The 23,653-nt window shown below is 43.5% G+C and overlaps 1 long non-coding RNA gene across 3 annotated transcripts in view; it reads right to left on the reverse strand.

Annotated features, from left to right (window-relative positions):
• LOC307181155 overlaps positions 1 to 23,653 on the reverse strand; it is a 123,846-nt gene that overhangs the window by 80,496 nt on the left and 19,697 nt on the right. For all 3 annotated transcript variants that reach the window (XR_013826045.1, XR_013826046.1, XR_013826047.1), the window contains exon 2: positions 12,514 to 12,595. This is a non-coding gene — a long non-coding RNA (uncharacterized lncRNA). The remainder of the gene's footprint in view (positions 1 to 12,513; positions 12,596 to 23,653) is intronic.

Genomic DNA, 23,653 nt, shown 5'->3' on the forward strand with positions numbered 1-23,653 from the left:
AAGATATCAGTAATACACGGAATGGAAACTTGGCTACACAGGAACTACATTCCAAAACAGAACAGCGTCTCAAATTTAGAAAACCAACTTATGCTTGCTTAAGGGGAAAGGTGAGTTGGGGTGCTGCATAAAACCAGAGATTGAAATGAGCACAGATAAAGTTCCTTAAGTCAAATATGGAATAGACAAGAGCTACTCCTTGCTCAACGAAATGGACTCAACACCGCATATTAAACGCCTAAGAATGTACCTGACTAGTAAGTATCGGAAAACCTATGGATTGCTATGTCTCCAAAAGAGAATCAAGCATGTGTACAGGGGCATAAACGCAGCAGTGATAGGATTGGAGAGGTTCGGTGAGCAAATGAAGACCCTTTGAAGTCATATTGCATGGTACGCATTACACGGGTCTCAACTCTCCAGGTTTAAGGTATTCTTCCTTCAGCTAAAACATGCATGTGGAACCTAGAGTATGATCAACCATGTGATCGGGAGACGTGTTCAAATATGTCTCAGTTTTCCTCCCCTGGTACTCGGGTGCAACATTCCAGACGCTTTACTAACACTCTCCCGACTTGGAGAGTCAGTCCCTTTAACCTCCTGTTTGGCCCAGTTTGCAATTTCTGCGGAAGATGAACAGGAATAGCGAGAACCAATGAGAGACTAGCTGGAGGTGTCTGGACGGGCAAATTTAACTCTCATTTCCCACCAGGAAGAGGAATTAACCAAAGGCTCAGCATGCCGTACCAGAACCAGATTAGGGCCTGAAGCCATCCTGCGGTGTTGCGGCCAGGTCACAAGAAAGCGAGTTGAAGAAAGGAGCTCAGGGGCACTGTAATTCACAAACCTGCAGACTTATAAATGACAGCTATCGTCCAAAAATAGACTGAAGTAAGGCTGCCAAGAGGACTTGAAAGCGGGGCAGAATTGCAGGAAACCGATTTCAGGAGGTAGACTGGAATTGCATTGAAAGCATAGGAAAAGAGGCAGAACGTCCACAATGATGCACTTGGCCAAAAAGGGCGTATGCGTTTTTTCCTGAATATATTCAGGAAAAAACGCATACGCCCTTTTTGGCCAACCAAGCAAGCTTGCAAAGGAAATCTGCACTACAATGAAGTCTCACTTCCCCCCGGTCAAAAGGGCCATCTGAAAAAAGTGTAAAATCCAGAAAGGCAGGACAGGCCATGGAGAACTGGGAGCCTTGTTATGCTGATGGGCGGGATGTAAATTGCCAACAGACACTCGGGAGAAGTGTATGGTGTTTCCTGAAACATCTAAAAAGCAAAGCAACAGAGCCTAGGGCACTGCCACTTATGGTCCTATAGCTTAGGGAAATTAAAATCAAAAAGACACAGCCACCCCAAACTTTCGAACGGCTCTGTTTACAAGAACCTCGTTTACAGTACAAGTTCAACATCGCAGAAAGTGAAAAATGGATAAAGAAGTTGTGGTATTTACTTACAAAGCAATATCACTCAGCAATGAAATCTGTGTCATCAGGCCCATAGCAGCACAATGAGTGGATTCAGGTATGATGATTCTAACTGAAATAAGTCACACAGAAAAGAAACATCATAAGATATCAGTAATAAACGGAATGTAAACTTGGCTACACAGGAACTGAATCACAGAACAGAACAGGGTCTCAAATTTAGAAAAACAACTTATGCTTGCTTAAGGGGAAAGGTGAGTTGGGGTGCTGCATAAAACCAGAGATTGAAATGAGCACAGATAAAGTTCCTTAAGTCAAATATGGAATAGACAAGAGCTACTCCTTGCTCAACGAAATGGACTCAACACCGCATATTAAACGCCTAAGAATGTACCTGACTAGTAAGTATCTTAAAACCTATGGATTGCTATGTCTCCAAAAGAGAATCAAGCGTGTGTACAGGGGCATAAACGCAGCAGTGATAGGATTGGAGAGGTTCGGTGAGCAAATGAAGACCCTTTGAAGTCATATTGCATGGTACCCATTCCACGGGTCTCAACTCTCCAGGTTTAAGGTATTCTTCCTTCAGCTAAAACATGCATGTGGAACCCAGAGTATGATCAACCATGTGAACGGGAGACGTGTTCAAATATGTCTCAGTTTTCCTCCCCAGGTACTCGGGTGCAACATTCCAGATGCTTTATAACACTCTCCCGACTTGGAGAGTCAGTCCCTTTAACCTCCTGTTTGGCCCAGTTTGCAATTTCTGCGGAAGATGAACAGGAATAGCGAGAACCAATGAGAGGCTAGCTGGAGGTGTCTGGACGGGCAAATTTAACTCTCATTTCCCACCAGGAAGAGGAAATAACCAAAGGCTCAGCGTGCCGTACCGGAACCAGATTAGGGCCTGAAGCCATCCTGCGGTGTTGCGGCCAGCTCAAAAGAAAGCGAGTTGAAGAAAGGAGCCCAGGGGCACTGTAATTCACAAACCTACAGAGTTATAAATGACAGCTATCGTCCAAAAATAGACTGAAGTAAGGCTGCCAAGAGGACTTGAAAGCGGGGCAGAATTGCAGGAAACCGATTTCAGGAGGTAGACTGGAATTGCATTGAAAGCATAGGAAAAGAGGCAGAACGTCCACAATGATGCACTTGGCCAAAAAGGGCGTATGCGTTTTTTCCTGAATATATTCAGGAAAAAACGCATACGCCCTTTTTGGCCAACCAAGCAAGCTTGCAAAGGAAATCTGCACTACAATGAAGTCTCACTTCCCCCCGGTCAAAAGGGCCATCTGAAAAAAGTGTAAAATCCAGAAAGGCAGGACAGGCCATGGAGAACTGGGAGCCTTGTTATGCTGATGGGCGGGATGTAAATTGCCAACAACCACTCCGGAGAAGTATATGGTGTTTCCTGAAACATCTAAAAAACAAAGCAACAGAACCTAGGGCACTTCCACTTATGGTCCTATAGCTTAGGGAAATTAAAATCAAAAAGACACAGCCACCCCAAAGTTTGGGACGCCTCTGTTTACAAGAACCTCGTTTACAGTACAAGTTCAACATCGCAGAAAGTGAAAAATGGATAAAGAAGTTGTGGTATTTACTTACAAAGCAATATCACTCAGCAATGAAATCTATGTCATCAGGCCCTTAGCATCACAATGAGTGGATTCAGGTATGATGATTCTAACTGAAATAAGTCACACAGAAAAAGAAACATCATAAGATATCAGTAATACACGGAATGTAAACTTGGCTACACAGGAACTGAATTACAGAACAGAACAGGGTCTCAAATTTAGAAAACCAACTTATGCTTGCTTAAGGGTAAAGGTGAGTTGGGGTGCTGCATAAAACCAGAGATTGAAATGAGCACAGATAAAGTTCCTTAAGCCAAATATGGAATAGACAAGAGTTACTCCTTGCTCAACGAAATGGACTCAACACCGCATATTAAACGCCTAAGAATGTACCTGACTAGTAAGTATCTTAAAACCTATGGATTGCTATGTCTCTGAAAGAGAATCAAGCATGTGTACAGGGGCATAAACGCAGCAGTGATAGGATTGGAGAGGTTCGGTGAGCAAATGAAGACCCTTTGAAGTCATATTGCATGGTACCCATTCCACGGGTTTCAACTACCCAGGTTTAAGGTATTCTTCCTTCAGCTAAAACATGCATGTGGAACCTAGAGTATGATCAACCATGTGATCGGGAGACGTGTTCAAATATGTCCCAGTTTTCCTCCCCTGGTACTCGGGTGCAACATTCCAGACGCTTTACTAACACTCTCCCCACTTGGAGAGTCAGTCCCTTTAACCTCCTGTTTGGCCCAGTTTGCAATTTCTGCGGAAGATGAACAGGAATAGCGAGAACCAATGAGAGGCTAGCTGGAGGTGTCTGGACGGGCAAATTTAACTCTCATTTCCCACCAGGAAGAGGAATTAACCAAAGGCTCAGCATGCCGTACCGGAACCAGATTAGGGCCTGAAGCCATCCTGCGGTGTTGCGGCCAGCTCAAAAGAAAGCGAGTTGAAGAAAGGAGCCCAGGGGCACTGTAATTCACAAACCTGCAGAGTTATAAATGACAGCTATCATCCAAAAATAGACTGAAGTAAGGCTGCCAAGAGGACTTGAAAGCGGGGCAGAATTGCAGGAAACCGATTTCAGGAGGTAGACTGGAATTGCATTGAAAGCATAGGAAAAGAGGCAGAACGTCCACAATGATGCACTTGGCCAAAAAGGGCATATGCGTTTTTTCCTGAATATATTCAGGAAAAAACGCATATGCCCTTTTTGGCAAACCAAGCAAGCTTGCAAAGGAAATCTGCACTACAATGAAGTCTCACTTCCCCCCGGTCAAAAGGGCCATCTGAAAAAAGTGTAAAATCCAGAAAGGCAGGACAGGCCATGGAGAACTGGGAGCCTTGTTATGCTGATGGGCGGGATGTAAATTGCCAACAACCACTCGGGAGAAGTGTATGGTGTTTCCTGAAACATCTAAAAAACAAAGCAACAGAACCTAGGGCACTTCCACTTATGGTCCTATAGCTTAGGGAAATTAAAATCAAAAAGACACAGCCACCCCAAAGTTTGGGACGCCTCTGTTTACAACAACCTCGTTTACAGTACAAGTTCAACATCGCAGAAAGTGAAAAATGGATAAAGAAGTTGTGGTATTTACTTACAAAGCAATATCACTCAGCAATGAAATCTGTGTCATCACGCCCTTAGCAGCACAATGAGTGGATTCAGGTATGATGATTCTAAGTGAAATAAGTCACACAGAAAAAGAAACATCATAAGATATCAGTAATACACGGAATGGAAACTTGGCTACACAGGAACTGAATTACAGAACAGAACAGGGTCTCAAATTTAGAAAACCAACTTATTCTTGCTTAAGGGTAAAGGTGAGTTGGGGTGCTGCATAAAACCAGAGATTGAAATGAGCACAGATAAAGTTCCTTAAGTCAAATATGGAATAGACAAGAGCTACTCCTTGCTCAACGAAATGGACTCAACACCGCATATTAAACGCCTAAGAATGTACCTGACTAGTAAGTATCTTAAAACCTATGGATTGCTATGTCTCCGAAAGAGAATCAAGCATGTGTACAGGGGCATAAACGCAGCAGTGATAGGATTGGAGAGGTTCGGTGAGCAAATGAAGACCCTTTGAAGTCATATTGCATGGTACCCATTACACGGGTCTTAACTCTCCAGGTTTAAGGTATTCTTCCTTCAGCTAAAACATGCATGTGGAACCCAAGTATGATCAAGCATGTGAACGGGAGACGTGTTCAAATATGTCTCAGTTTTCCTCCCCTGGTACTCGGGTGCAACATTCCAGACGCTTTACTAACACTCTCCCGACTTGGAGAGTCAGCGTTTTTAACCTCCTGTTTGACCCAGTTTGCAATTTCTGCGGAAGATGAACAGGAATAGCGAGAACCAATGAGAGGCTAGCTGGATGTGTCTGGACGGGCAAATTTAACTCTCATTTCCCCCCAGGAAGAGGAATTAACCAAAGGCTCAGCATGCCAGGCCGGAACCAGATTAGGGCCTGAAGCCATCCTGCGGTGTTGCGGCCAGGTCACAACAAAGCAAGTTGAAGAAAGGAGCTCAGGGGCACTGTAATTCACAAACCTGCAGAGTTATAAATGACAGTTATCGTCCAAAAATAGACTGAAGTAAGGCTGCCAAGAGGACTTGAAAGCGGGGCAGAATTGCAGGAAACCGATTTCAGGACGTAGACTGGAATTGCATTGAAAGCATAGGAAAAGAGGCAGAATGTCCACAATGATGCACTTGGCCAAAAAGGGCGTATGCGTTTTTTCCTGAATATATTCAGGAAAAAACGCATACGCCCTTTTTGGCCAACCAGCAAGCTTGCAAAGGAAATCTGCACTACAATGAAATCTCACTCCCCCCCGGCCAAAAGGGCCATCTGAAAAAAGTGTAAAATCCAGAAAGGCAACAGGCCATTGAGAACTGGGAGCCTTGTTATGCTGATGGGCGGGATGTAAATTGCCAACAGACACTTGGGAGAAGTGTATGGTGTTTCCTGAAACATCTAAAAAACAAAGCAACGGAGCCTAGGGCACTTCCACTTATGGTCCTATAGCTTAGGGAAATTAAAATCAAAAAGACACAGCCACCCCAAAGTTTGGAACGGCTCTGTTTACAAGAACCTCGTTTACAGTACAAGTTCAACATCGCAGAAAGTGAAAAATGGATAAAGAAGTTGTGGTATTTACTTACAAAGCAATATCACTCAGCAATGAAATCTGTCTCATCAGGCCCTTAGCAGCACAATGAGTGGATTCAGGTATGATGATTCTAACTGAAATAAGTCACACAGAAAAAGAAACATCATAAGATATCAGTAATACCCGGAATGTAAACTTGGCTACACAGGAACTGAATTACAGAACAGAACAGGGTCTCAAATTTAGAAAACCAACTTATTCTTGCTTAAGGGTAAAGGTGAGTTGGGGTGCTGCATAAAACCAGAGATTGAAATGAGCACAGATAAAGTTCCTTAAGCCAAATATGGAATAGACAAGAGCTACTCCTTGCTCAACGAAATGGACTCAACACCGCATATTAAACGCCTAAGAATGTACCTGACTAGTAAGTATCGGAAAACCTATGGATTGCTATGTCTCCAAAAGAGAATCAAGCATGTGTACAGGGGCATAAACGCAGCAGTGATAGGATTGGAGAGGTTCGGTGAGCAAATGAAGACCCTTTGAAGTCATATTGCATGGTACCCATTACACGGGTCTCAATTCTCCAGGTTTATGGTATTCTTCCTTCAGCTAAAACCTGCATGTGGAACCCAGAGTATGATCAACCATGTGAACGGGAGACGTGTTCAAATATGTCTCAGTTTTCCTCCCCTGGTACTCGGGTGCAACATTCCAGACGCTTTACTAACACTCTCCCCACTTGGAGAGTCAGCGCCTTTAACCTCCTGTTTGGCCCAGTTTGCAATTTCTGCGGAAGATGAACAGGAATAGCGAGAACCAATGAGAGGCTAGCTGGAGGTGTCTGGACGGGCAAATTTAACTCTCATTTCCCACCAGGAAGAGGAAATAACCAAAGGCTCAGCGTGCCGTACCGGAACCAGATTAGGGCCTGAAGCCATCCTGCGGTGTTGCGGCCAGGTCACAAGAAAGCGAGTTGAAGAAAGGAGCTCAGGGGCACTGTAATTCACAAACCTGCAGAGTTATAAATGACAGCTATCGTCCAAAAATAGACTGAAGTAAGGCTGCCAAGAGGACTTGAAAGCGGGGCAGAATTGCAGGAAACCGATTTCAGGAGGTAGACTGGAATTGCATTGAAAGCATAGGAAAAGAGGCAGAACGTCCTCAATGATGCACTTGGCCAAAAAGGGCGTATGCGTTTTTTCCTGAATATATTCAGGAAAAAACGCATACGCCCTTTTTGGCCAACCAAGCAAGCTTGCAAAGGAAATCTGCACTACAATGAAGTCTCACTTCCCCCCGGTCAAAAGGGCCATCTGAAAAAAGTGTAAAATCCAGAAAGGCAGGACAGGCCATGGAGAACTGGGAGCCTTGTTATGCTGATGGGCGGGATGTAAATTGCCAACAACCACTAAGGAGAAGTGTATGGTGTTTCCTGAAACATCTAAAAAACAAAGCAACAGAACCTAGGGCACTTCCACTTATGGTCCTGTAGCTTAGGAAAATTAAAATCAAAAAGACACAGCCACCCCAAAGTTTGGAATGGCTCTGTTTACAAGAACCTCGTTTACAGTACAAGTTCAACATCGCAGAAAGTGAAAAATGGATAAAGAAGTTGTGGTATTTACTTACAAAGCAATATCACTCAGCAATGAAATCTGTGTCATCACGCCCTTAGCAGCACAATGAGTGGATTCAGGTATGATGATTCTAACTGAAATAAGTCACACAGAAAAAGAAACATCATAAGATATCAGTAATACACGGAATGTAAACTTGGCTACACAGGAACTGAATTACAGAACAGAACAGGGTCTCAAATTTAGAAAACCAACTTATGCTTGCTTAAGGGTAAAGGTGAGTTGGGGTGCTGCATAAAACCAGAGATTGAAATGAGCACAGATAAAGTTCCTTAAGTCAAATATGGAATAGACAAGAGCTACTCCTTGCTCAACGAAATGGACTCAACACCGCATATTAAACGCCTAAGAATGTACCTGACTAGTAAGTATCTTAAAACCTATGGATTGCTATGTCTCCGAAAGAGAATCAAGCATGTATACAGGGGCATAAACGCAGCAGTGATAGGATTGGAGAGGTTCGGTGAGCAAATGAAGACCCTTTGAAGTCATATTGCATGGTACCCATTACACGGGTCTTAACTCTCCAGGTTTAAGGTATTCTTCCTTCAGCTAAAACATGCATGTGGAACCCAAGTATGATCAACCATGTGATCGGGAGACGTGTTCAAATATGTCTCAGTTTTCCTCACCTGGTACTCGGGTGCAACATTCCAGACGCTTTACTAACATTCTCCCCACTTGGAGAGTCAGTCCCTTTAACCTCCTGTTTGGCCCAGTTTGCAATTTCTGCGGAAGATGAACAGGAATAGCGAGAACCAATGAGAGGCTAGCTGGAGGTGTCTGGACGGGCAAATTTAACTCTCATTTCCCACCAGGAAGAGGAATTAACCAAAGGCTCAGCATGCCGGGCCGGAACCAGATTAGGGCCTGAAGCCATCCTGTGCTGTTGCGGCCAGGTCACAAGAAAGCGAGTTGAAGAAGGGAGCTCAGGGGCACTGTAATTCACAAACCTGCAGAGTTATAAATGACAGCTATCGTCCAAAAATAGACTGAAGTAAGGCTGCCAAGAGGACTTGAAAGCGGGGCAGAATTGCAGGAAACCGATTTCAGGAGGTAGACTGGAATTGCATTGAAAGCATAGGAAAAGAGGCAGAACGTCCACAATGATGCACTTGGCCAAAAACGGCGTATGCGTTTTTTCCTGAATATATTCAGGAAAAAACGCATACGCACTTTTTGGCCAACCAAGCAAGCTTGCAAAGGAAACCTGCACTACAATGAAGTCTCACTTCCCCCCAGTCAAAAGGGCCATCTGAAAAAAGTGTAAAATCCAGAAAGGCAACAGGCCATTAAGAACTGGGAGCCTTGTTATGCTGATGGGCGGGATGTAAATTGCCAACAGACACTTGGGAGAAGTGTATGGTGTTTCCTGAAACATCTAAAAAACAAAGCAACAGAGCCTAGGGCACTTCCACTTATGGTCCTATAGCTTAGGGAAATTAAAATCAAAAAGACACAGCCACCCCAAAGTTTGGAACGGCTCTGTTTACAAGAACCTCGTTTACAGTACAAGTTCAACATCGCAGAAAGTGAAAAATGGATAAAGAAGTTGTGGTATTTACTTACAAAGCAATATCACTCAGCAATGAAATCTGTGTCATCAGGCCCTTAGCAGCACAATGAGTGGATTCAGGTATGATGATTCTAACTGAAGTAAGTCACACAGAAAAAGAAACATCATAAGATATCAGTAATACACGGAATGTAAACTTGGCTACACAGGAACTGAATTACAGAACAGAACAGGGTCTCAAATTTAGAAAACCAACTTATGCTTGCTTAAGGGTAAAGGTGAGTTGGGGTGCTGCATAAAACCAGAGATTGAAATGAGCACAGATAAAGTTCCTTAAGCCAAATATGGAATAGACAAGAGCTACTCCTTGCTCAACGAAATGGACTCAACACCCCATATTAAACGCCTAAGAATGTACCTGACTAGTAAGTATCTTAAAACCTATGGATTGCTATGTCTCCGAAAGAGAATCAAGCATGTGTACAGGGGCATAAACGCAGCAGTGATAGGATTGGAGAGGTTCGGTGAGCAAATGAAGACCCTTTGAAGTCATATTGCATGGTACCCATTCCACGGGTTACAACTACCCAGGTTTAAGTTATTCTTCCTTCAGCTAAAACATGCATGTGGAACCTAGAGTATGATCAACCATGTGATCGGGAGACGTGTTCAAATATGTCTCAGTTTTCCTCCCCTGGTACTCGGGTGCAACATTCCAGACGCTTTACTAACACTCTCCCCACTTGGAGAGTCAGTCCCTTTAACATCCTGTTTGGCCCAGTTTGCAATTTCTGCGGAAGATGAACAGGAATAGCGAGAACCAATGAGAGGCTAGCTGGAGGTGTCTGGACGGGCAAATTTAACTCTCATTTCCCACCAGGAAGAGGAATTAACCAAAGGCTCAGCAGGCCGGGCCAGAACCAGATTAGGGCCTGAAGCCATCCTGCGGTGTTGCGGCCAGGTCACAAGAAAGCGAGTTGAAGAAAGGAGCTCAGGAGCACTGTAATTCACAAACCTGCAGAGTTATAAATGACAGCTATCGTCCAAAAATAGACTGAAGTAAGGCTGCCAAGAGGACTTGAAAGTGGGGCAGAATTGCAGGAAACCGATTTCAGGAGGTAGACTGGAATTGCATTGAAAGCATAGGAAAAGAGGCAGAATGTCCACAATGATGCACTTGGCCAAAAAGGGCGTATGCGTTTTTTCCTGAATATATTCAGGAAAAACGCATACGCCCTTTTTGGCCAACCAAGCAAGCTTGCAAAGGAAATCTGCACTACAATGAAGTATCACTTCCCCCCGGTCAAAAGGGCCATCTGAAAAAAGTGTAAAATCCAGAAAGGCAACAGGCCATTGAGAACTGGGAGCCTTGTTATGCTGATGGGCGGGATGTAAATTGCCAACAGACACTTGGGAGAAGTGTATGGTGTTTCCTGAAACATCTAAAAAACAAAGCAACAGAGCCTAGGGCACTTCCACTTATGGTCCTATAGCTTAGGGAAATTAAAATGAAAAAGACACAGCCACCCCAAAGTTTGGGACGCCTCTGTTTACAAGAACCTCGTTTACAGTACAAGTTCAACATCGCAGAAAGTGAAAAATGGATAAAGAAGTTGTGGTATTCACTTACAAAGCAATATCACTCAGCAATGAAATCTATGTCATCAGGCCCTTAGCAGCACAATGAGTGGATTCAGGTATGATGATTCTAACTGAAATAAGTCACACAGAAAAAGAAACATCATAAGATATCAGTAATACACGGAATGGAAACTTGGCTACTCAGGAACTGAATTACAGAACAGAACAGTGTCTCAAATTTAGAAAAACAACTTATGCTTGCTTAAGGGTAAAGGTGAGTTGGGGTGCTGCATAAAACCAGAGATTGAAATGAGCACAGATAAAGTTCCTTAAGCCAAATATGGAATAGACAAGAGCTACTCCTTGCTCAACGAAATGAACTCAACACCACATATTAAACGCCTAAGAATGTACCTGACTTGTAAGTATCTTAAAACCTATGGATTGCTATGTCTCCGAAAGGGAATCAAGCATGTGTACAGGGGCATAAACGCAGCAGTGATAGGATTGGAGAGGTTCGGTGAGCAAATGAAGACCCTTTGAAGTCATATTGCATGGTACCCATTCCACGGGTTTCAACTACCCAGGTTTAAGGTATTCTTCCTTCAGCTAAAACATGCATATGGAACCTAGAGTATGATCAACCATGTGATCGGGAGACGTGTTCAAATATGTCTCAGTTTTCCTCCCCTGGTACTCGGGTGCAACATTCCAGACGCTTTACTAACACTCTCCCCACTTGGAGAGTCAGTCCCTTTAACCTCCTGTTTGGCCCAGTTTGCAATTTCTGCGGAAGATGAACAGGAATAGCGAGAACCAATGAGAGACTAGCTGGAGGTGTCTGGACGGGCAAATTTAACTCTCATTTACCACCAGGAAGAGGAATTAACCAAAGGCTCAGCGTGCCGTACCGGAACCAGATTAGGGCCTGAAGCCATCCTGCGGTGTTGCGGCCAGCTCAAAAGAAAGCGAGTTGAAGAAAGGAGCTCAGGGGCACTGTAATGCACAAACCTGCAGAGTTATAAATGACAGCTATCGTCCAAAAATATACTGAAGTAAGGCTGCCAAGAGGACTTGAAAGCGGGGCAGAATTGCAGGAAACCGATTTCAGGAGGTAGACTGGAATTGCATTGAAAGCATAGGAAAAGAGGCAGAACGTCCACAATGATGCACTTGGCCAAAAAGGGCGTATGCGTTTTTTCCTGAATATATTCAGGAAAAAATGCATACGCCCTTTTTGGCCAACCAAGCAAGCTTGCAAAGGAAATCTGAACTACAATGAAGTCTCACTATCCCCCGGTCAAAAGGGCCATCTGAAAAAAGTGTAAAATCCAGAAAGGCAGGACAGGCCATGGAGAACTGGGAGCCTTGTTATGCTGATGGGCGGGATGTAAATTGCCAACAACCACTCGGGAGAAGTGTATGGTGTTTCCTGAAACATCTAAAAAACAAAGCAACAGAACCTAGGGCACTTCCACTTATGGTCCTATAGCTTAGGGAAATTAAAATCAAAAAGACACAGCCACCCCAAAGTTTGGAACGGCTCTGTTTACAAGAACCTCGTTTACAGTACAAGTTCAACATCACGGAAAGTGAAAAATGGATAAAGAAGTTGTGGTATTTACTTACAAAGCAATATCACTCAGCAATAAAATCTGTGTCATCAGGCCCTTAGCAGCACAATGAGTGGATTCAGGTATGATGATTCTAACTGAAATAAGTCACACAGAAAAAGAAACATCATAAGATATCAGTAATACACGGAATGTAAACTTGGCTACACAGGAACTGAATTACAGAACAGAACAGGGTCTCAAATTTAGAAAACCAACTTATGCTTGCTTAAGGGTAAAGGTGAGTTGGGGTGCTGCATAAAACCAGAGATTGAAATGAGCACAGATAAAGTTCCTTAAGCCAAATATGGAATAGACAAGAGCTACTCCTTGCTCAACGAAATGGACTCAACACCCCATATTAAACGCCTAAGAATGTACCTGACTAGTAAGTATCTTAAAACCTATGGATTGCTATGTCTCCGAAAGAGAATCAAGCATGTGTACAGGGGCATAAACGCAGCAGTGATAGGATTGGAGAGGTTCGGTGAGCAAATGAAGACCCTTTGAAGTCATATTGCATGGTACCCATTACACGGGTTTCAACTACCCAGGTTTAAGGTATTCTTCCTTCAGCTAAAACATGCATGTGGAACCTAGAGTATGATCAACCATGTGATCGGGAGAAGTGTTCAAATATGTCTCAGTTTTCCTCCCCTGGTACTCGGGTGCAACATTCCAGACGCTTTACTTACACTCTCCCCACTTGGACAGTCAGTCCCTTTAACCTCCTGTTTGGCCCAGTTTGCAATTTCTGCGGAAGATGAACAGGAATAGCGAGAACCAATGAGAGGCTAGCTGGAGGTGTCTGGACGGGCAAATTTAACTCTCATTTCCCACCAGGAAGAGGAATTAACCAAAGGCTCAGCATGCCGGGCCGGAACCAGATTAGGGCCTGAAGCCATCCTGCGGTGTTGCGGCCAGGTCACAAGAAAGCGAGTTGAAGAAAGGAGCTTAGGGGCACTGTAATTCACAAACCTGCAGAGTTATAAATGACAGCTATCGTCCAAAAATAGACTGAAGTAAGGCTGCCAAGAGGACTTGAAAGCGGGGCAGAATTGCAGGAAACCGATTTCAGGAGGTAGACTGGAATTGCATTGAAAGCATAGGAAAAGAGGCAGAACGTCCACAATGATGCACTTGGCCAAAAAGGGCGTATGCGTTTTTTCCTGAATATATTCAGGAAAAAACGCATACGCCCTTTTTGGCCAACCAAGCAAGCTTGCAAAGGAAATCTGCACTACAATGAAGTCTCACTTCCCCCCGGTCAAAAGGGCCATCTGAAAAAAGTGTAAAATCCAGAAAGGCAGGACAGGCCATGGAGAACTGGGACCCTTGTTATGCTGATGGGCGGGATGTAAATTGCCAACAGACACTCGGGAGAAGTGTATGGTGTTTCCTGAAACATCTAAAAAACAAAGCAACAGAGCCTAGGGCACTGCCACTTATGGTCCTATAGCTTAGGGAAATTAAAATCAAAAAGACACAGCCACCCCAAAGTTTGGGACGCCTCTGTTTACAAGAACCTCGTTTACAGTACAAGTTCAACATCGCAGAAAGTGAAAAATGGATAAAGAAGTTGTGGTATTTACTTACAAAGCAATATCACTCAGCAATGAAATCTATATCATCAGGCCCTTAGCATCACAATGAGTGGATTCAGGTATGATGATTCTAACTGAAATAAGTCACACAGAAAAAGAAACATCATAAGATATCAGTAATACACGGAATGTAAACTTGGCTACACAGGAACTGAATTACAGAACAGAACAGGGTCTCAAATTTAGAAAACCAACTTATGCTTGCTTAAGGGTAAAGGTGAGTTGGGGTGCTGCATAAAACCAGAGATTGGGTTTCCGGGGGAAGATGGCGGAAGAGTAAGACGCGGAGATCACCTTCCTCTCCACAGATACACCAGAAATACATCTACACGTGGAACAACTCCTGCAGAACACCTACTGAAGGCTGGCAGAAGACCTCAGACCTCCCAAAAGGCAAGAAACTCCCCACGTACCTGGGTAGGGCAAAAGGAAAAAAGAATAAACAGAGACAAAAGAATAGGGACGGCACCTGCACCAGTGGGAGGGAGCTGTGAAGGAGGAAAAGTTTCCACACACTAGGAAGCCCCTTCGCGGGCGGAGACTGCGGGAGGCGGAGGGGGGAGCTTCGAAGCCGCGGAGGAGTGCACAGCAACGGGTGCGGAGAGCAAAGCGGGGAGATTCCCGCACAGAGGATCGGTGCCGACCGGCACTCACCAGCCCGAGAGGCTTGTCTGCTCACCCCGCCGGGACGGGCGGGGCTGCGAGCTGAGGCTCTGAGGCTAGGGTTTCGGTTTTGGACGGAGCGCAGGGAGAGGACTGGGGTTGGCGGCTTGAACATAGCCTGAAGGGGTTAGTGCACCACAGCTAGCCGGGAGGGAGTCCGGGGAAAAGCCTGCACCTGCCGAAGAGGCAAGAGACTTTTTCTTCCCTCTTTGTTTCCTGGTGCGTGAGGAGAGGGGTTTAAGAACGCTGCTTAAAGGAACTCCAGAGACGGGCGCGAGCCGCGGCTAAAAGCGCAAACCCCAGAGACGGGCGCGAGCCGCGGCTGAAGGCGCGGACCCCAGAGACGGGCGCGAGCCGCGGCTGAAAGCGCGGACCCCAGAGACGGGCGCGAGCCGCGGCTGAAAACGCGGACCCCAGAGACGGGCGCGAGCCGCGGCTGAGGGCGCGGACCCCAGAGACGGGCGCGAGCCGCGGCTGAGGGCGCGGACCCCGGAGACGGGCGCGAGCCGCGGCTGAGGGCGCGGACCCCAGAGACGGGCGCGAGCCGCGGCTGAGGGCGCTGACTCCAGAGACAGGCGCAAGCCGCGGCTGGAGGCGCGGACCCCAAGGCGGGCGGGAGACGTTGGGGCTGCTGCTGCCGCCACCAAGGGGCCTGTGTGCGAGCGCAGGTCGCTCTCCACTCCCCTCTTCCGCGGAGCCTGTGCAGCCCGCCACTGCCGGGTTCCCGGGATCCGGAGACGACTTCCCCGGGAGAGCGCACGGCGGGCCTCGGGCTGGTGCAGAGTCACGCCGGACTTTGCCGCCGCAGGCCCGCCCCGCATTCCGTGCCCCTCCCTCCCCGCCGCCGGCCTCCGTACGCCAGAACCCCCGAATCAGCGGCTCCTTTAACCCCGTCCTGTCTGAGCAAAAAACAGACGCCCCCCAGCGACCTACACGCAGAGGCAGGGCCAAATCCAAGGCTGAGCCCCTGGGAGCTGTGGGAACAGGGAAGAGAAGGGGAAATCTCTCCCAGCAGCCTCAGAAGCAGCGGATTAAAGCTCCACAATCAACTTGATGTACCCTGCATCTGTGGAATACATGAATAGACAGCCAATCATCCCAAATTAAGGAGGTGGACTTTGGGAGCAAGATCTATGATTTTTCTCCCTATTCCTCTTTTTGTGAATGTGTATGTGTATGCTTCTGTGTGAGATCTTGTCTGTATAGTCTTGCTTCCACCATTTGTCCTAGGTTCTATCCGTCCATGGTTTTTTCTTAAAATTTTTTTTCTTAATAATCAATTTTAATTTTAAGAACGTTATTATACTTTACCTTCGTCCTTTCTTTCTTTCTTTCTTTCCTTCCTTCCTTCCCTCCTTTAGACAACGAATCATCCCAAATTGAGGAGGTGGTCTCTGACAGCAAGATTTATGATTTTTCCCCCTTTACCTCTTTTTGTGAGGGTGTATGTGTACGCTTCTGTGTAGGACTTTGTCTGTATAGCTTTGCTTCCAACATTTGTCCTAAGGTTCTATCCGTCCCTTTTTTTTTCTAATTAAGAATTTTTTAATTCAATAACTTTATTATACTCTATTTTATTTTTACTGTATCTTCTTTCTGTTTTCCCTTCTTTCCCTCCTTCCTTCCTTCCTCCCTCCCTCCTTTCGTTCCTTCTTGCCTTCTTTCCTTCCTTGCTTCTTGCTTTCTTCCTTCCTTCCTTCCTTCCTTCCCTCCTTCCTTCCCTCCTTTAGACAACGAATCATCCCAAATTGAGGAGGTGGTCTCTGACAGCAAGATTTATGATTTTTCCCCCTTTACCTCTTTTTGTGAGGGTGTATGTGTACGCTTCTGTGTAAGACTTTGTCTGTATAGCTTTGCTTCCAACATTTGTCCTAAGGTTCTATCCGTCCCTTTTTTTTTTCTAATTAAGAATTTTTTAATTCAATAACTTTATTATACTCTATTTTATTTTTACTGTATCTTCTTTCTGTTTTCCCTTCTTTCCCTCCTTCCTTCCTTCCTCCCTCCCTCCTTTCGTTCCTTCTTGCCTTCTTTCCTTCCTTGCTTCTTGCTTTCTTCCTTCCTTCCTTCCTTCCTTCCCTCCTTCCTTCCCTCCTTTAGACAACGAATCATCCCAAATTGAGGAGGTGGTCTCTGACAGCAAGATTTATGATTTTTCCCCCTTTACCTCTTTTTGTGAGGGTGTATGTGTACGCTTCTGTGTAAGACTTTGTCTGTACAGCTTTGCTTCCAACATTTGTCCTAAGGTTCTATCCGTCCTTTTTTTTTTTTTTCTAATTAAGAATTTTTTAATTCAATAACTTTATTATACTTTATTTTATTTTTACTGTATCTTCTTTCTTTTTGTTTTTCCTTCTTTCCCTCCTTCCTTCCTCCCTCCCTCCCTCCCTCCTTTCGTTCCTTCTTGCCTTCTTTCCTTCTTTGCTTCTTTCTTTCTTTCTTCCTTCCTTCCTTCCTTCCCTCCTTCCTTCCCTCCTTTCCTTCTTTCTTTCCTCATACGTCTACTAATTCCCTCTACTTTTTCTCCCTTTTATTCTGAGCCGTGTGGATGAAAGGCTCTTGGTGCTCCAGCCAGGAGGCAGGGCTCTCCCTCTGAGGTAGGAGAGCCAACTTCAAGACACTGGTTCACAAGAGACCTCCCAGCTCCAGATAATATCAAACGGCGAAAATCTCCCAGAGACCTCCATCTTAACACCAGCACCCAGCTTCACTCAACGACCAGCAAACCACAGTGCTGGACAACCTGTGCCAAACAACTAGCAAAACAGGAACACAACCCCACCCATTAGCAGAGAGGCTGCCTAAAATCATAATAAGGCCACAGACACCCCAAAACACACCACCAGACGTGAACCTGCCCACTAGAGAGACAAGATCCAGCCTCTTCCACCACAACACAGGCACTAGTCCCCTCCACCAGGAAGCCTACACAACCCACTGAACCAACCTTAGCCACTGGAGACAGACATCAAAAACAGGAGGAACTACGAACCTGCAGCCTGCAAAAAGGAGACCCCAAACACAGTAAGATAAGCAAAATGAGAAAACAGAAAAACACACAGCAGATAAAGGAGCAAGATAAAAATGCACCAGACCTAACAAATGAAGAGGAAATAGGCAGTCTACCTGAAAAAGAATTCAGAATAATGATAGTAAGGTTGATCCGAAATCTTGGAGATAGAATGGACAATAGAATGGACAAAATGCAAGAATCAGTTAACAAGGACCTAGAAGAACTAAAGATGAAACAAGCAATGATGAACAACACAATAAATGAAATTAAAAATACTCTAGATGGGATCAATAGCAGAATAACTGAGGCAGAAGAACGGATAAGTGACCTGGAAGATAAAATAGTGGAGATAACTACTGCAGAGCAGAATAAAGAAAAAAGAATGAAAAGAACTGAGGACAGTCTCAGAGACCTCTGGGACAACATTAAACGCACCAACATTCGAATTATAGGGGTTCCAGAAGAAGAAGAGAAAAAGAAAGGGACTGAGAAAATATTTGAAGAGATTATAGTTGAAAACTTCCCTAATATGGGAAAGGAAATAGTTAATCAAGTCCAGGAAGCACAGAGAGTCCCATACAGGATAAATACAAGGAGAAATACGCCAAGACACATATTAATCAAACTGTCAAAAATTAAATACAAAGAAAGCATATTAAAAGCAGCAAGGGAAAAACAACAAATAACACATAAGGGAATCCCCATAAGGTTAACAGCTGATCTTTCAGCAGAAACCCTACAAGCCAGAAGGGAGTGGCAGGACATACTGAAAGTGATGAAGGAGAAAAACCTGCAGCCAAGACTACTCTACCCAGCAAGGATCTCATTCCGATTTGATGGAGAAATTAAAACCTTTACAGACAAGCAAAAGCTGAGAGAGTTCAGCACCACCAAACCAGCTTTACAACAAATGCTAAAGGATCTTCTCTAGGCAAGAAACACAAGAGAAGGAAAAGACCTATAATAACGAACCCAAAACAATATAGAAAATGGGAATAGGAACATACATATCGATAATTACCTTAAATGTAAATGGACTAAATGCTCCCACCAAAAGACACAGATTAGCTGAATGGATACAAAAACAAGACCCTTACATATGCTGTCTACAAGAGACCCACTTCAGACCTAGAGACACATACAGACTAAAAGTAAGGGGATGGAAAAAGATATTCCATGCAAATGGAAACCAAAAGAAAGCTGGAGTAGCAATTCTCATATCAGACAAAATAGACTTTAAAATAAGGACTATTAAAAGAGACAAAGAAGGACACTACATAATGATCAAGGGATCGATCCAAGAAGAAGATATAACAATTGTAAATATTTATGCACCCAACATAGGAGCACCTCAATACATAAGGCAAATACTGACAGCCATAAAAGGGGAAATTGACAGTAACACATTCATAGTAGGGGACTTAAACACCCCACTTTCACCCATGGACAGATCATCCAAAATGAAAATAAATAAGGAAACACAAGCTTTAAATGATACATTAAACAAGATGGACTTAATTGATATTTATAGGACACTCCATCCAAAAACAACAGAATACACATTTTTCTCAAGTGCTCACAGAACATTCTCCAGGATAGATCATATCTTGGGTCACAAATCAAGCCTTGGCAAATTTAAGAAAATTGAAATTGTATCAAGTATCTTTTCTGACCACAACGCCATGAGACTAGATATCAATTACAGGAAAAGATCTGTAAAAAATACAAACACATGGAGGCTAAACAATACACTACTTAATAATGAAGTGATCACTGAAGAAATCAAAGAGGAAATCAAAAAATACCTAGAAACAAATGACAATGGAGACACAACGACCCAAAACCTGTGGGATGCAGCAAAAGCAGTTCTAAGGGGGAAGTTTATAGCAATACAAGCCCACCTTAAGAAGCAGGAAACATCTCGAATAAACAACCTAACCTTGCACCTCAAGCAATTAGAGAAAGAAGAACAAAAAAACCCCAAAGCTAGCAGAAGGAAAGAAATCATAAAAATCAGATCAGAAATAAATGAAAAAGAAATGAAGGAAACAATAGCAAAGATCAATGAAACTAAAAGCTGGTTCTTTGAGAAGATAAACAAAATAGATAAACCACTAGCCAGACTTATCAAGAAAAAAAGGGAGAAGACTCAAATCAATAGAATTAGAAATGAAAAAGGAGAGGTAACAACTGACACTGCAGAAATAAAAGAGATCATGAGAGATTACTACAAGCAACTCTATGCCAATAAAATGGACAATCTGGAAGAAATGGACAAATTCTTAGAAATGCACAACCTGCCAAGACTGAATCAGGAAGAAATAGAAAATATGAACAGACCAATCACAAGCACTGAAATTGAAACTGTGATTAAAAATCTTCCAACAAAGAAAAGCCCAGGACCAGATGGCTTCACAGGCGAATTCTATCAAACATTTAGAGAAGAGCTAACACCTATCCTTCTCAAACTCTTTCAAAATATAGCAGAGGGAGGAACACTCCCAAACTCATTCTACGAGGCCACCATCACCTTGATACCAAAACCAGGCAAGGATGTCACAAAGAAAGAAAACTACAGACCAATATCACTGATGAACATAGATGCAAAAATCCTCAACAAAATACTAGCAAACAGAATCCAACAGCACATTAAAAGGATCATACACCATGATCAGGTGGGGTTTGTTCCAGGAATGCAAGGATTCTTCAATATACGCAAATCTATCAATGTGATAAACCATATTAACAAACTGAAGGAGAAAAACCATATGATCATCTCAATAGATGCAGAGAAAGCTTTTGACAAAATTCAACACCCATTTATGATAAAAACCCTGCAGAAAGTAGGCATAGAGGGAACTTTCCTCAACATAATAAAGGCCATATACGACAAGCCCACAGCAAACATCATCCTCAATGGTGAAAAACTGAAAGCATTTCCACTAAGATCAGGAACAAGACAAGGGTGCCCACTCTCACCACTCTTATTCAACATAGTTTTGGAAGTTTTAGCCACAGCAATCAGAGAAGAGAAGGAAATAAAAGGAATACAAATCGGAAAAGAAGAAGTAAAGCTGTCACTGTTTGCAGATGACATGATCCTATACATAGAGAATCCTAAAGATGCTACCAGAAAACTACTAGAGCTAATCAATGAATTTGGTAAAGTAGCAGGATACAAAATTAATGCACAGAAATCTCTGGCATTCCTATATACTAATGATGAAAAATCTGAAAGTGAAATCAAGAAAACACTCCCATTTACCATTGCAACAAAAAGAATAAAATATCTAGGAATAAACCTACCTAAGGAGACAAAAGACCTGTATGCAGAAAACTATAAGACACTGATGAAAGAAATTAAAGATGATACAAATAGATGGAGACATATACCATGTTCTTGGATTGGAAGAATCAACATTGTGAAAATGACTCTACTACCCAAAGCAATCTATAGATTCAATGCAATCCCTATCAAACTACCACTGGCATTTTTCACAGAACTAGAACAAAAAATTTCGCAATTTGTATGGAAACACAAAAGACCCCGAATAGCCAAAGCAATCTTGAGAACAAAAAAAGGAACTGGAGGAATCAGGCTCCCTGACTTCAGACTATACTACAAAGCTACAGTTATCAAGACAGTATGGTACTGGCACAAAAACAGAAAGATAGATCAATGGAACAGGATAGAAAGCCCAGAGATAAACCCATGCACATATGGACACCTTATCTTTGATAAAGGTGGCAGGAGTGTACAGTGGAAAAAGGACAGCCTCTTCAATAAATGGTGCTGGGAAAACTGGACAGGTACATGTAAAAGAATGAAATTAGAACACTCCCTAACACCATACACAAAAATAAGCTCAAAATGGATTAAAGACCTAAATATAAGGCCAGAAACTATCAAACTATTAGAGGAAAACATAGGCAGAACACTCTATGACATAAATCACAGCAAGATTCTTTCTGACCCACCCCCTAGAGTAATGGAAATAAAAACAAAAATAAACAAATGGGACCTAATGAAACTTCAAAGCTTTTGCACAGCAAAGGAAACCATAAACAAGACCAAAAGACAACCCTCAGAATGGGAGAAAATATTTGCAAATGAAGCAACTGACAAAGGATTAATCTCCAAAATTTACAAGCAGCTCATGCAGCTCAACAACAAAAAAACAAACAACCCAATCCAAAAATGGGCAGAAGACCTAAATAGACATTTCTCCAAAGAAGATATACAGACTGCCAACAAACACATGAAAGAATGCTCAACATCATTAATCATTAGAGAAATGCAAATCAAAACTACAATGAGATATCATCTCACACCAGTCAGAATGGCCATCATCAATAAATCTAGAAACAATAAATGCTGGAGAGGGTGTGGAGAAAAGGGAACCCTCTTGCACTGCTGGTGGGAATGTGAATTGGTTCAGCCACTATGGAGAACAGTATGGAGGTTCCTTAAAAAACTACAAATAGAACTACCATATGACCCAGCAATCCCACTACTGGGCATATACCCTGAGAAAACCGAAATTCAAAAAGAGTCATGTACCAAAATGTTCATCGCAGCTCTATTTACAATAGCCCGGAGATGGAAACAACCTAAGTGCCCATCACCGGATGAATGGATAAAGAAGATGTGGCACATATATACAATGGAATATTACTCAGCCATAAAAAGAAACGAAATTGAGCTATTTGTAATGAGGTGGATAGACCTAGAGTCTGTCATACACAGTGAAGTAAGTCAGAAAGAAAAAGACAAATACAGTATGCTAACACATATATATGGAATTTAAGAAAAAAAAATGTCATGAAGAACCTAGGGGTAAGGCAGGAATAAAGACGCAGACCTCCTAGAGCACGGACTTGAGGTTATGGGGAGGGGGAAGGGTGAGCTGTGACGGGGCGAGAGAGAGTCATGGACATATACACACTAACAAACGTAGTAAGGTAGATAGCTAGAGGGAAGCAGCCGCATGGCACGGGGATATTGGCTCGGTGCTCTGTGACAGCCTGGAGGGGTGGGATAGGGACGGTGGGAGGGAGGGAGACGCAAGAGGGAAGAGATATGGGAACATATGTATATGTATAACTGATTCACTTTGTTATAAAGCAGAAACTAACACACCATTGTAAAGTAATTATACCCCAATAAAGATGTTAAAAAAAAAAAAAAAAAAAAAAAAAAAAAAACCAGAGATTGAAATGAGCACAGATAAAGTTCCTTAAGTCAAATATGGAATAGACAAGAGCTACTCCTTGCTCAACGAAATGGACTCAACACCGCATATTAAACGCCTAAGAATGTACCTGACTAGTAAGTATCGTAAAACCTATGGATTGCTATGTCTCCGAAAGAGAATCAAGCATGTGTACAGGGGCATAAACGCAGCAGTGATAGGATTGGAGAGTTTCGGTGAGCAAATGAAGACCCTTTGAAGTCATATTGCATGGTACCCATTACACGGGTCTCAACTCTCCAGGTTTAAGGTATTCTTCCTTCAGCTAAAACATGCATGTGGAACCCAAGTATGATCAACCATGTGAACGGGAGACGTGTTCAAATATGTCTCAGTTTTCCTCCCCTGGTACTCGGGTGCAACATTCCAGACGCTTTACTAACACTCTCCCCACTTGGAGAGTCAGCGCCTTTAACCTCCTGTTTGGCCCAGTTTGCAATTTCTGCGGAAGATGAACAGGAATAGCGAGAACCAATGAGAGGCTAGCTGGAGGTGTCTGGACGGGCAAATTTAACTCTCATTTCCCACCAGGAAGAGGAAATAACCAAAGGCTCAGCGTGCCGTACCGGAACCAGATTAGGGCTTGAAGCCATCCTGCGGTGTTGCGGCCAGCTCAAAAGAAAG

The sequence above is a fragment of the Stenella coeruleoalba genome (assembly GCF_951394435.1).
Source record: "Stenella coeruleoalba genome assembly, contig: scaffold_291, whole genome shotgun sequence".
In the NCBI taxonomy this organism is placed as follows: domain Eukaryota; kingdom Metazoa; phylum Chordata; class Mammalia; order Artiodactyla; family Delphinidae; genus Stenella; species Stenella coeruleoalba.